This window comes from Lepidochelys olivacea, assembly GCF_965140295.1.
Source record: "Lepidochelys olivacea isolate rLepOli2 genome assembly, chromosome: 2".
In the NCBI taxonomy this organism is placed as follows: Eukaryota; Metazoa; Chordata; order Testudines; family Cheloniidae; genus Lepidochelys; species Lepidochelys olivacea.
The window spans coordinates 110,447,994-110,460,545 of NC_140412.1; the positions used below are offsets into that span (position 1 = coordinate 110,447,994).

General features: G+C 41.9%; 1 protein-coding gene across 1 annotated transcript in view; it reads right to left on the reverse strand.

Annotated features, from left to right (window-relative positions):
* The window catches only part of RNF144B (ring finger protein 144B), a 72,849-nt gene extending 61,036 nt beyond the window's left edge, over positions 1 to 11,813 (reverse strand). The window contains exon 1 of the mRNA XM_084619324.1: positions 11,512 to 11,813. The gene's annotated coding sequence lies outside the window, so the exon portion shown is untranslated. The remainder of the gene's footprint in view (positions 1 to 11,511) is intronic.
* Positions 11,814 to 12,552: the final 739 nt, after the last annotated feature.

Below are 12,552 nucleotides of genomic sequence, written 5' to 3' on the forward strand. Positions count from 1 at the left end.
CATGGAGAACTGTGAAGCCTTCTGCCTTGACGCTGATTGGATGCTGATGAGTATAAATGGATTATACTCATGTATATAAGTCATTTGTCCATCTTTTACATTCAATGTCCAAAACCAGGACCTAAACAGGACCCTGTGTATGCAGACATTATTCCACTGAAGTCAGTAGAGCTGTATGTGTTTGCCCAGGGTTGCAGTTAAAGGGTGTCAAGAAAGGGAAATAAGGAAACAGGAGAAATGAGGCTCCAGGAACGGTTAACTACACAGAAAGTGGTAGTCATGTTTTTGTCAGCATGGTCTACACTATGAGGAGAAGCTGGACTCTATTTTTGGCAGAGATGCCACCACTAAATCATGGTATCTTGTGGATGCAACCAAGGACATCTCCATAGATGCCGACCAGGACCGAGCCAAAGAAGGTTGATCCTGAAACTCAGGATCTTGTAGACCTCGACAACTCACTGAAGTCTGAAGCAGACACAGTGCTGGAGACCCCAGACTCTCCCGAATCACAGGCAGAGGACCAAACAGTGTAGGGCCCTAACACATCCCTGAACCTGTGTCCCTGACGAGTTGCAGTGTTTCATAAAGGCCACCTCTCTGGTTGTTCAAAACATTCAGCAAGTCTGTCCACTTCCTCTTCCCATCCATCAGCAAGGTTCTCTTCCTCACTCTCACATAGCTGCTTGCTGTGTTTTGTACAACCTAGCATACAAGGCAGATATTGCTCATCAGTCTCCAGTCTTGACATCAGGCACCTCCATCTCCCAGAATGACAGGAAGAAGGGCAACACCCTCAATGTCCATAGTGATCCTCAGAGAACGAATTCCATTTTTCATTGCAGAAAACAGTCCACAGTTTCTAAAGATCCTGGCATCAAGGACATTTCCAGACCACCCCACATTAGTATTGGTGAACATTCCATGGTGATCAACCAGGACTTGTAGCACCCTAAAGAAATAGCCCTTTCTGTTGATGAACTGTGAGTCTGGTGGGGGAGCAAAGAAAAGGCATGTGCGTCACATCAAGGGCTCCACTGCAATTCAGGAACCCCAACCGTGCAAATCTATCAAATATTCTATGCATTGTCATGACTTATGAGCCAGGGAAACATCACCTTCTTGATAGCAAAGTGCACACCTTCATTACAACAACCCCAATGGTTGATCTACCAACACCAAACTGGTTAGACACTAACCAGTAGCTCTCATGTAACTGTTCCACCACTGCAGTGCCAGGGCACGCACTGCACAAATCTCTAGGAAAAGTAGCTTTTGACATCTTAGTTTTGCCACCAATGCTAGTCATCCCAGGTCTGCAGCACTACCGTGTCCTACCAGTCACTGCTAGTTGTCTGAAACCAAAAGCAATGGTCCAAAGAGTGAAGCTGCTCAAGGAAAAGTTCAAGCAAAAGCGTCTGCTTAATTTCAGCCACCACCTTCTCAAGTGCTGTTCTAAAGTCATTGTACAGCTTGAGATATATCGCAGCAGCCTGTTTGAATTAGGCACCATAAGGATCAGAACACTCAGCAATGTTTCCTCCATGCTGCCTGACAGCACTTTGAAAATGGTGCTGGCTTGTAACAACAAGATGCTGAGCTGAAACAAGAGTAATCATAGGAACTATTTACTTTGGCCCCAAGTCCCACAATTCCAGTCCAGTGCGTTCCAGTAGGTAACCCATACAGTATGGAAAGACTGCCCAGAATGCTGAGCACTTAATCTGAAACAACACAGAGCTTTGTGGATGCAATGATCACCAAGGGAAGTAGCTTAACCAGGGATAACTATGTGATGTGGGTGCACTGCTCATATAACACAGATTCACAGAACCTGCAACAGCTTTCAAGGGTAGACATGCCCTGACCTACTTAAAGTTAAATGAGTGCTTTGCTGAATGAGGGCCTCAAAAAAGACAATTGACATCACAGATTGAAGGTCGGATTTAATCTGTAAACTACTGCATTCAGACTGATTTAGCATCTTAAATCTGTGCCTTGGGAATACAGCAAGTATTGATACATAACAACTCCTTTTCTGGATACTGTAAAATGCCACTGAGAACATGGCAATGTTTAAAAAAAAAAAAAGGAAAAGAAATTGTTCTAAACCTCTTCTTATTATGCAGTCCTAGGAAATCAAAGCTAGCACATCTGTAATCTCTTTCATAATGGGTCTTTTGCTCTGTAAAAATTTTATTTTAAGAAAAGATGTTTAAAGATCAAGCAGCTTGCGAAAACATGCTGTCTGGTATAAAATAATACAACAAGAGCAATTTATCTCATTTGTTTCCATTGGGAACGGTTGAAAAATTAAGCACTTCAGCTGCTGTTCATGAGGCACTAGATATACAAAGTATTTTCATATCGTGCTGGCAACCAAAAATAAATAAAATACTTTAAAAAGAATGCAGTGGGTGGGAAAGCTCGGACACCGAAAGTGTTTTGAATTAGTTCACTCACCGTCTGTTACATTAACTAGCTTCCTGAAAGTATAAAATATAAAATATAAGATAGATAATCAGTTCTTCTATTGTTCTATTAGCATTTTAGATACCTGAAGCATGCATTCATAAGTTTCCTGGTTTCAGAGCCATTGTGAACAAATAGATATCATCACCCTCATCACGGCAAATCCCAATGGGATGTGGCCTCCTTGCAAACACGTAGATATACTTTAATTAAAATGAAAGAGTAATACAGTATTTATCCAAATCACTGTAGTCCACAACGGTGTTGCTGCAGTGATTGTGGGCATAACTGTAGAGTACTTTAGCATTTCTATAAGGGAGTCCATAATGTGGGAGATTTTAGAACACTGATTCTTCATAGTAACAACTCCTTACTTCAAGACCTACTCAGAGAAGGGGATAACTGATCTTGACTGACCATAATGAACCAAATTCAGCATTCATATAATAAATGCAACGGCACAGGTACCAGCTAATGCTCATTATAATGATGGTTAGGGTGTCTTTTATCATACCTGCCACTAGGAATCAGAGGAAAAACCTAGGCAGTTTGGTTTTATGTTTCTATTTTTATTTAATATTTTTAAAACTAATCAGTAGCTTATCACTAAAAGAGAGCTGCCATTATGCAATTGAGAGAAAGCTAAGAGAAGCTCCTCCAGATCACTGCCCCACAACATCTGCCCCATCTGTAACTGGCCAGAAGAAAATGAGGCTTCTTTTTATTACTAAACTGAATTGCGTATCCGGAAAATGGTCTTTATGACATCTCCCTACTGGACAGTCACGAAACAGCAGTCTTCACAGATTTTAAGCCCAGAAGAGAGCATTACAATCATCTCATCCAACACACAGGCCACTGAATTTCATCCAGTAATTCCTGAATGGAGACCAATAACCTTGTGGTTGAACTAGAGCAGTGGTTTTCAAACTGCAGGTCTCGACCCAGTACTGGGTCACAGTGGCTCTGGACCGCACCACCGACCAGGCCGTTAAAAGTCCCATTGGCGGTGCTGCCCAGCTAAGGCAGGCTAGTTCTTATCTGTTCTGACACCGCGCTGCGCCCCAGAAGCGGCCAGCAGCAGGTCCGGCTTCTAGGTGGGGCAAGTCCATCGCATTTCATGCTATTCCTACAGCCTGTATTTCAGTGACTAAGAAGCAAGACCAGAAGGATACACAGCAAACAGGGAAAACGAATGTATACACATAACATTTCCAAGCATTTTCTAACAACAAATTCATAATAACAGGAATTCTAATCCTAACTCATAGGAATATGATTCAAATCTAAAAATTAAAACTAAATGAATCCAGACTGATACCATCTAATATTTGTTAATGCTAAACTACAATGACTTCCCAAACAATTATTTTAATGTACTCAGAGTGTTAAGAACAAAACAAAAAAAACACTTCACTACCCAAAGAACTCACCATACATTTTTATAATTAACAAAAGCAAATGACAGTTTTCCATAATATATTAAAATATACCACTCATCATTTTAGACAAAAGGATGCTGTTCAAGGTAATTTAGGAAGTTTTAATTTATTTTTAAACACACTGGATCAAGGGCAACATTTTCAAGAGTGCCAAAGTGACTTATGCTATGTCTACACTGCAATTCAAAACCCACAGTTGACCCGTGTCAGCTGACTCAGGCTTGTGGATCTCGGGCTAAGGGGCTGTTTAACCGCAGTGTACACTTTCAGCCCAGGCTGGAGCCCAAGCTCTGGGACCCTTCACCCTCATGGGGTGCAGACACAGGTATTTAACTGAAGTGCGAAAATACCCTTAGACACTTAGGAGCTTAAGTCTTATTGACATTCAGTGAAACTTTGGCTCCTAAATGCCTAATTCACTTTTGAAAATGGGAGATAGGGAGCACTTATGAAAATTTTATACCAAAAATGTGGGGTCACTCAGAGGTGAAAGTAAGCCGGTATGCCGCAGTACAGCATACCGACAAGAGCCGATGCCCTAGGCCCTATAAATTGCCTCCAGAGCCCCACTGCTGAAGCCCTGGGGTAGCGGCTGCAGGACTCCGGCGGCTATTTAAAGGTCCCGGGGCTCCCCTGCTTCTACTGTCCCGGTCATTTAAATAGCCGCCAGAGCCCCGCCGCTGCTACTCCAGGGCTCCGGGGGCTATTTAAAGGACCGCGGTGGTAGAAGCAGGGGAGCCGCAGGCCATTTAAATAGCCCCCAGAGCCCTGAGGTAGTGGGAGCTCCAGGGGCTATTTAAAAGGCTGGGGCTCCAGCTGCCTCTGCCGCCCCGGTCCTTTAAAATAGCTGCTGGAACCCCACCGCTTCCCCAGGGCTCTGGCAGCTAATTAAAGGACTGGGGCAGTAGAAGCAGGGGAGCCCTGGGCCCTTTAAATAGCCACCGGATCCCCGGGCTGCTGCTGCTGCCCCGGTGGGGGGGGCGGGGGGGAGGAGGAGGGGCACAGGGTGGGCTGGAGCTGGCTCTGACCCCCTAGCACCACCCCTTCCAGGGGCCAGAGCTGGCCCCAGTGTACCGGTAAGTCACTCAACTTACTTTCACCCCTGGGGTCACTCCATTGACCACGGTGGAATTTGACTGGGAATGAATTAAGCCCATTAAAAGGGGTTGCTGTTGTAAGCTTTGGCCCTGAGATAGCTACAAAATGTTATTCTATTAAATGTTTGAGCATTTATGGAAACAACCAGTGTCACCCCCCACGATTCTTGTAACAGCTCTTAGGAAATCCTGAAATCTTTCCTCAATCAATCTCTTACCAATTTCAACAGGAATTTGCCTAAGTAAAAAATACATGATGAGAGAGAGGGATCAGTCCCTTCTGTGGTAAAATCTGCAGGAAGAGATGAGAGGAGGAAAATTCAGTAAGGCCCCCCTCACTAAGGCTTCCCTCTCATTGTTCCATCAGGCATTTGAGTTGCAGTTTTCTCCCTTTCCCTCCCAGCCTGCCTATGGAATGAACCATGGGTCCAGCCCTCAAACCCCATGGATGCTAGGGAGAGGGAAGGAGATTATTTTGGTAGAGGCATCAATTGTGCATCAATTCTGAGACCCAGCACTCCTCCCCATGCTTCCTAGCATAGGAAGTGGGGTGCTGGAACTACGGGTTCGGGGTGCTCCCGCACCCCCTGGCTTGAAGTGGTATCCATCATATACCAGGTTTACAGTTTGGTTCAATGGCTCTCAGCACCCACACCATACAAATTGTTCCAGCACCCCGGCTTCCTAGGAACATGGTTTGATCCATCACCCTCCCTCAGCAGTTCTGCAAAGGCAAGGCATCTTTAATCTCTGGGAGGAGCTGCATACGCAGGCCATTGGTGGAAGGATGCTGTGATTCTGAAAAAAAACACAGAATGTCTAAAGAGACGTTAACTGGTAGATTAAACATGCATATCCTAACAGCAATTATTCTTTGGTAAGTCCGATAAATACTGTACTATTGTACTACGGTAACATTGTAATTTCTTGCCTTTATATATTTACTTTTACAGAGCAGGACACGCTTTGCTCTGCATTTTTTCAGCTATACAGAAAGGCCTGACATTTTCCTATCAGACTTCACCTAGAGAACTTGACAATGATTAGGAAGCTGGTGTGCTAAGAGTACTGCTGAGCATGTGACCAACATTGTTTCCTTGTGCTCCCCATCTGTGTCTTTATCCAACTGTTGTCTCCTGTCTTGAACTTAGGTTGTAAGCTCTTTGGGACAGGGACAGTCTTTCTGTTCTGGGTTTGTACAATGCCTAGCACAATGGGATCCTGGTCCATGATTTGGGCTCCAAGTTGCTACTGCAATGCAAATAAATAACAAATCGTGGGTACACTAGAAACCTAGTATCAAAGGAAAACAGAAAGATGTACATATTCGCACATGCTAGGTTCCATCTTTGAAAGCCTCACCAGTGTTTGTTAACTAAGAGCCAGCTTCTGCAAGCTTTTGTGCACAATGTTTACTATGCTCACACAAGTATTCCCATCGGCTTCAATGGGAATACTCACGTGAACAAAGTTAAGGGAGCATGCGCATTTCAAGGATCCAGCCCTAAATCCCTGATCATCAGAAAGTTAAGCATCCATCTCTTTCCACAGAAACACCTTTCTTTGCAACTGTCTGACTATGACTGGCATTCTGTTAATGTTATCTTATCCTGTCTTCCTCCATATTGTGGAAATCCACTGGGGAAGGTTTCAGGGTCAGTGGCTAGCAGGAAATACTTTAGCAGAATGGGGCTGTGCTGGGAAGGGAGTGTAAAGGTAAATGGTCCCCAGGATTTGCTCATTTTGCCCCAGTTTAATCCCTGTAAACCACATCCTCCCCCCACAATCAGAATGTTTCCAAGTTTCCACAAGAACAATCTCATGGAGTTTCCCATCCCCTCTCTGGGAGTAATCTGTGTCATTGATGATCTGTCCCTACATTTATAATTTTTAAATAGCCTAGGAATTTTTTTTGGTCCAAAAATGATTAGCATCTACCCTAATTGTTTCAAAATTTGTATTTTTGTTTTAATGTATACAAATAGGGTCTTGGAAACTGCAATGATATTTTAATTTGATTGTCTGCAACCATAATTACAAGAACAAAGAATTTTGCCCCTTAGCCATGGTGATAGGCACCATATTGAAGCATAAATAGAGACAGCCTCACGGAACAAAATTCAGCCCTGACAAAACTGGGTTCGGCTCTTTGGTTTTAAAAGGAGAAGTCATTGCAAACATGTAATAATACATCATATCATGTCATAAATACAGGGTTTTCAAGGCTTTAAAGTTACGCACTTGAAGTCATGAAATAATAATCTGTATTACAATAAAAATCATGCACCACCAAGATAAAAGCTTCCATCACACATCCAGAGAAAGTTCTTTCTTTTATTAATGACTCATGTCTTGTACTCCTAGATGCTTTCCTCAGTTTATTCTCATTACTAGTGCAGATTAATAAGGGTGCAAGTAAATCTGTTGTGAGCTTTTCTACCAGGCCTGACTTTCAGTGTAAGTAGGAGTGAATGTGGGCATGACAGCTCAATGATTTTTTTTTTCTTGCAAAAGTAATTGTATACTCTGATCATGTCGCCTTCAGACTCAGCCTGCAGAACAACTCCCTCTGCCTGGCATGTCAGAGATCCCTCCAGGAAGGAAGCCTACTTAGTTACAGCATCACACTGATGTACTTTAATAGCAGGGTATAAACACATAGAAGTTTGGGTTTTCCAACATGCTCAGCATCATGGCCCAACTCTGCTCCCACTAAAATCAACAGGAGTTTTACCATTAACTTCATTGGGAGTCAAATTAGAGCAACGCTGGGTTCTTCTGAAAATCCTACCCAATGGGTCACGATCCTGGAGCCCTCACACGAGTGATCCCACTGAAGTCATAACTAAACACTGTAGGATCAGTCCCAAAATCTTATTTGAAAGGCACAGTTAGCCAGAGCAATGCTGAAGTCTATAGTTATGTTTATATAAAAATACAGCCCCTAGATTACAGCATGCTTTGGGGATGTTAACAATTAGATATACAAAACTGTACATAAATTAAAACTGCAAGGATTAGTAGCACACATAGGCTCACAGTACTTTTAAAGAATTGCATCTAAAGCCAGAATTGCTTTCTAATTTCAGTGCTTATCTAACCACTTGTTCTGCAGAGGTGGTGGTTGGTTGGTTGGTTGTTAAACAGAGATACCATACAATCTACCTGCTCCTTCAATAACCCTAGTCTGTTATAATTAAGAAAATACAGAGTATAGTGATCTCACGGTGTATTTGAATGTGCAGATACTTATATATTGAGGAAACAAACTCAGCAAAGCAGGAACAGGTGTTCAGAAATTTTAATTTAGAATGTAATTGTGTTTGCAATGCCTTTGGACTGACCCCACATTCCTTAATTAGTGGAAATTTCCACTTTGGGGTGAAATATTCAAAAGCACTCAGGTCTGGTTAACTCTGTTCCCATTGACATTGATGAGAGTTTTACCTCAGATGAACTGAAGTATTGCTAGAGTAAGGACTGCCGGAGCAGGTCCTTTATGCATTGAGATCATGTACGGTATTATTTTTAATGAGTGTTTTAATGTCTGCTGACACTGATGCCCACTCTGTTCCCTCTGAACTGAATCCAGTTATCTGAGAGAGAAGTAGAGAGGGAATACTGAACACTGAATTTTCTTTGTGGATCAGCACAAAATTATTTGGCACAGGCAACTCTGCAAATATTTGTGAAACAGTGGGTAAATTTGCCATGTATGATGGCCCTCAAGCTTGTACTTCCCCCTCTGTGGTGTGGAGGCTCATAAATCCAGTGCTGGTGCTCAGTAATGCTGTAATAGGAAACATATTGATAAAGGCTGCATCCAATGTCACTGGTAATTTTTTTCTTCTATGACCTATTCAGCTTTGTTTAGCTTGATGTTTCCCTTCATTTGCAAAAAGCAGCTTATTTTTAAACTAGGTTCCTAGCCCTACAGGTTTTCCTCACCATAGCAAAGTGCACTGCCCAGTCAGACTTAGGCAAGCATGGAGCCTGCAAGCACAAGTTGTCCCATTCCTCAGGGGTTCCTCAAGGAGAAGAGGGAGTACAGTGGATGCCATTTTCACAATCTTGTGAAAGGTAAGGTAGCCTCTGTTTTGATTTGTGCAGGGGAGTCCCTTTGAATACAGGCCAGCTCCACGTCGGAGACAACTCCACATTGTAGATGGATGCCACAAGAACAGGTGAACAAAGTATGACTGTGAGGCTGCAATAATAGCTTTAGGTTTCATTATGCTACCGGCTCAGGAGGTATTTGTGTATCTGAGCTGGATCGTATCTAGACATTATGTAGTTTTAGACATATTTAAGTAAATATTTATCCCCCACATTCCATTTCCCCCGACCCCCAAAGAACATAAAAGGGGGGAAGTTAAAGCTCTAAGGACAATTGAGGCCTCACTCCACAGGCTTGCTCTTCTAGGCACTCTGTGTTTGAGACTCCCACTGAAATCAATGGCAGTTCCCTACATGGACACTCACAGGAAGAAGCCACGAGAACTCATGTTATGGGTATTGTATGAGGTGCTCTATTGAACTGGGAGTCATGTTTAAAATGATAGCTCTTTCTGTTTCTTTATGAAGTGACTCACTTCTTCCCATAGGACTATTTTGAATGTATTAGGATCATAATAAGGAGAAATTACTTCTCCCAACAGGAGGAAAAACACTGATAAACTGCTTTTTCAGTTTTCTAATACTTGTGAGGCACTTAGGCCAGATCCTTAAAGGTATTTAGGCTCCAGACTTCTATAAAATCATGCAGAGTTGACAGGGTCTTGTTTTTTAACATCCTACCAATAGTAAACTGCATGGAACAAAATGAGCCTAATTCTTCTCTCACACTGGCTTGACATGGGTATAATTCTATTTACTTTAATGGAGTAACTCCTCATTTACAACAGTTTCAGGCATTTTCTACATGGGAAAAAATTTTCACTATAATCCAAGTTGTGAATGAAAATCGCTAGAGTTACACTGGTATAACCACCCCCCCCCCCGCCCACACACACACTCCCTCCCTCCCAGCCCCTGCAATGTGGGCACTCTAATTCTGATAAAAAAGTGCTTTATTTTTTTATTTAGCTTATGTCATTTGGGAGGGCTTAAGGGGGTTAAGCTGTACCAAAAAAGCCACTTTTACACTGGAATAAGAGTGTCCAGACAGTGGGGGAGGGGGTTATACAGTTTCCTATGTAGGCAAACCCTAAGTGAGAGAAGAATCACACTAATGTGTCTAGTTCAGAAGAGATAAAGGGCTGTACCAACTCAGCCAGATTTTGAAACTTTTGTTTCAAGGTATCTAGATACTCCAAACCTAATGCTTAGACTTCTAAGGCAAGCCATCCCCAACCAAAGCACTCACCTTCATCTTGAGGGTTACCTGACAGGTCATGTTACTGCACCTACTCCTGGTAGGTTATTTTGGTACATGTAGGTATTTCAGTCCTGACCTGTGTCTATGCTAAATCCATTTCCTCAAAAATATTCAGTGTCTATTTACCAAAAGAGTGGCAAGCCATGCTACACTATTTCCTTAATTATAGTCCTTCTAAATATTTAACTACCTATAGTGCTCCCTGGAGGTGGATTTTTGCAGTGGATTCTACAGTGAAGGGTTTGCTATAAAGATTATACACACAGTAAGAAGGCAGAATGCCTTCATTTTTTTTTTTTTTACAATACGGAGCCTTATAATGAGAAGTTAGAGTGCAGCACCCTTATTTTTGAGGTAGCCATGTACTGAGAAAAGGAGAACACTATATTTTTATATTGGTAAACATACAGTTTTCCTGTCTGTTCAGTGTCAAAAACCTGATCCACATTAAGAATCAAATGTATTGTTCATTTAGTATTTATGTGCTTAATCTCGGTATCCTTAAACTCTGAATGGAATTAGAAGACTATACCAATACTGAGCATTCAGATCTGTAGTCTGTTTTCCCGATAGGAGTTACATGATGCTGTGACATACGGAATGTTTTTAAACCAGCAGGAAATCTGTGCATTTCAAGCCCACCCTCCCTTCAGCTCATTCAGATGTATGTTTCTGATGTAAAATGAGTTATTGTATGTAAGCAACTGTAGATAAGCCTAAAGGATATCATGCAATTTTCTCCACTGCTTTCACATACACAAATATGTCCTAATACTGCAGCATTTTCAAACAAACCCATCATGCAGATGCTTTAAAAAGTTATACTATAAAAACTGATTTCATTCTTTTGTAGCAAACCAAATGCATATTTAATTTTCTATGCTTTTAATAGCCAAGAATCCAAGAATTCTCTTTGCTTCAGGTGGCTCTGTGTACCACATGGTTACACATTTCAGTTAAAATCATGTATAAATGTTTTCTAGTTATTTAACCTTTCCCTTTTCTTTCCTCTCTCTCTTGTTTGACAAGCACTATATACAGAATCATTTAGCCTTTTCAGTCTCTCACTATAAGGAAAAGTAGGTTAAAAAAGAAAGAGTAAGAGAGCTATCTTCCAACATACCTTGCAAGGAGAGTACTGTTCACTCCCAGCTGTTTGACTTTTCAATACCTTCACTCACACTTCAGTGCTCCCAAGATTCATAATGTCACAATCACTGTGGACTTACAATTTGAAGCAGAAACAGATTTCTCTCTCACCCTTCCTCTCTTTCTCTGTGCAGCTGACAGCGTTACACTTTGTTAGGACTGTAACAGGACTTGTCTCCCAGCCCTTTCACCACTCTGATGAATAATCTCCTCCCTGCTATTAAGAGCATGTTACCATTATATCTTAAAAAGCACGTCAGACCTTGTATGCAGTAGCTGTGGGAAAGCTGCATTTATTTAAACAGGAAGCTTGAGCACAGCACTTCCTACTTCCCATCTGAGTCTCAGTTGAACTGCAGGTGATTGCTTTAAACCATCAAATTCCAACCAGTACATATCCCAATCTTCTTATTTTGACATCTCTGCTATTTGTAATTATAATTCCCATCTGAGTCCTGACAAGGTAAAAGTAAGAGAGATATAATGGTGTATGTGACACTTATACATAGCCCTCCAGTTGTCACTTAACCAGCTCTAGGACAGTGGATTGTATAGCAGCTGACCTGTTGGCACGTTGCCTGAAATGTTACTGCTTTCTGCTCATCCCCTCACATGAATGAAATGTTTTGAATATGAAGTGATTTCCCCATGAGGAAAAATATCTGAAATTACAAATATAAATTGCAGGTGCAACTTCAAATCTGAATCTTATTGTGCTGTTGATTTTATTCAGCTTGCGTCATTAGGACAACTAAGGGTATGACAGTGCTGCAGAAAAGAAGGCTGCAAAACTAGATTCTGACTCCTTAATCTGAGGTTGTATGCAACAGAGGTGATGAATTCAGAGGATCCATTCTCCTTGCACAAGTGCTCTGTTCATCTAGTGAACCAGCAGTGGTACATACTGTACCATATAGAATCATAGGACTGGAGGGGACCTCGAGAGGTCATCTAGTCCAGTCCCCTGCACTCATGGCAGGACTAAGTATTATCTAGACCAGGGGTAGGCAAACTT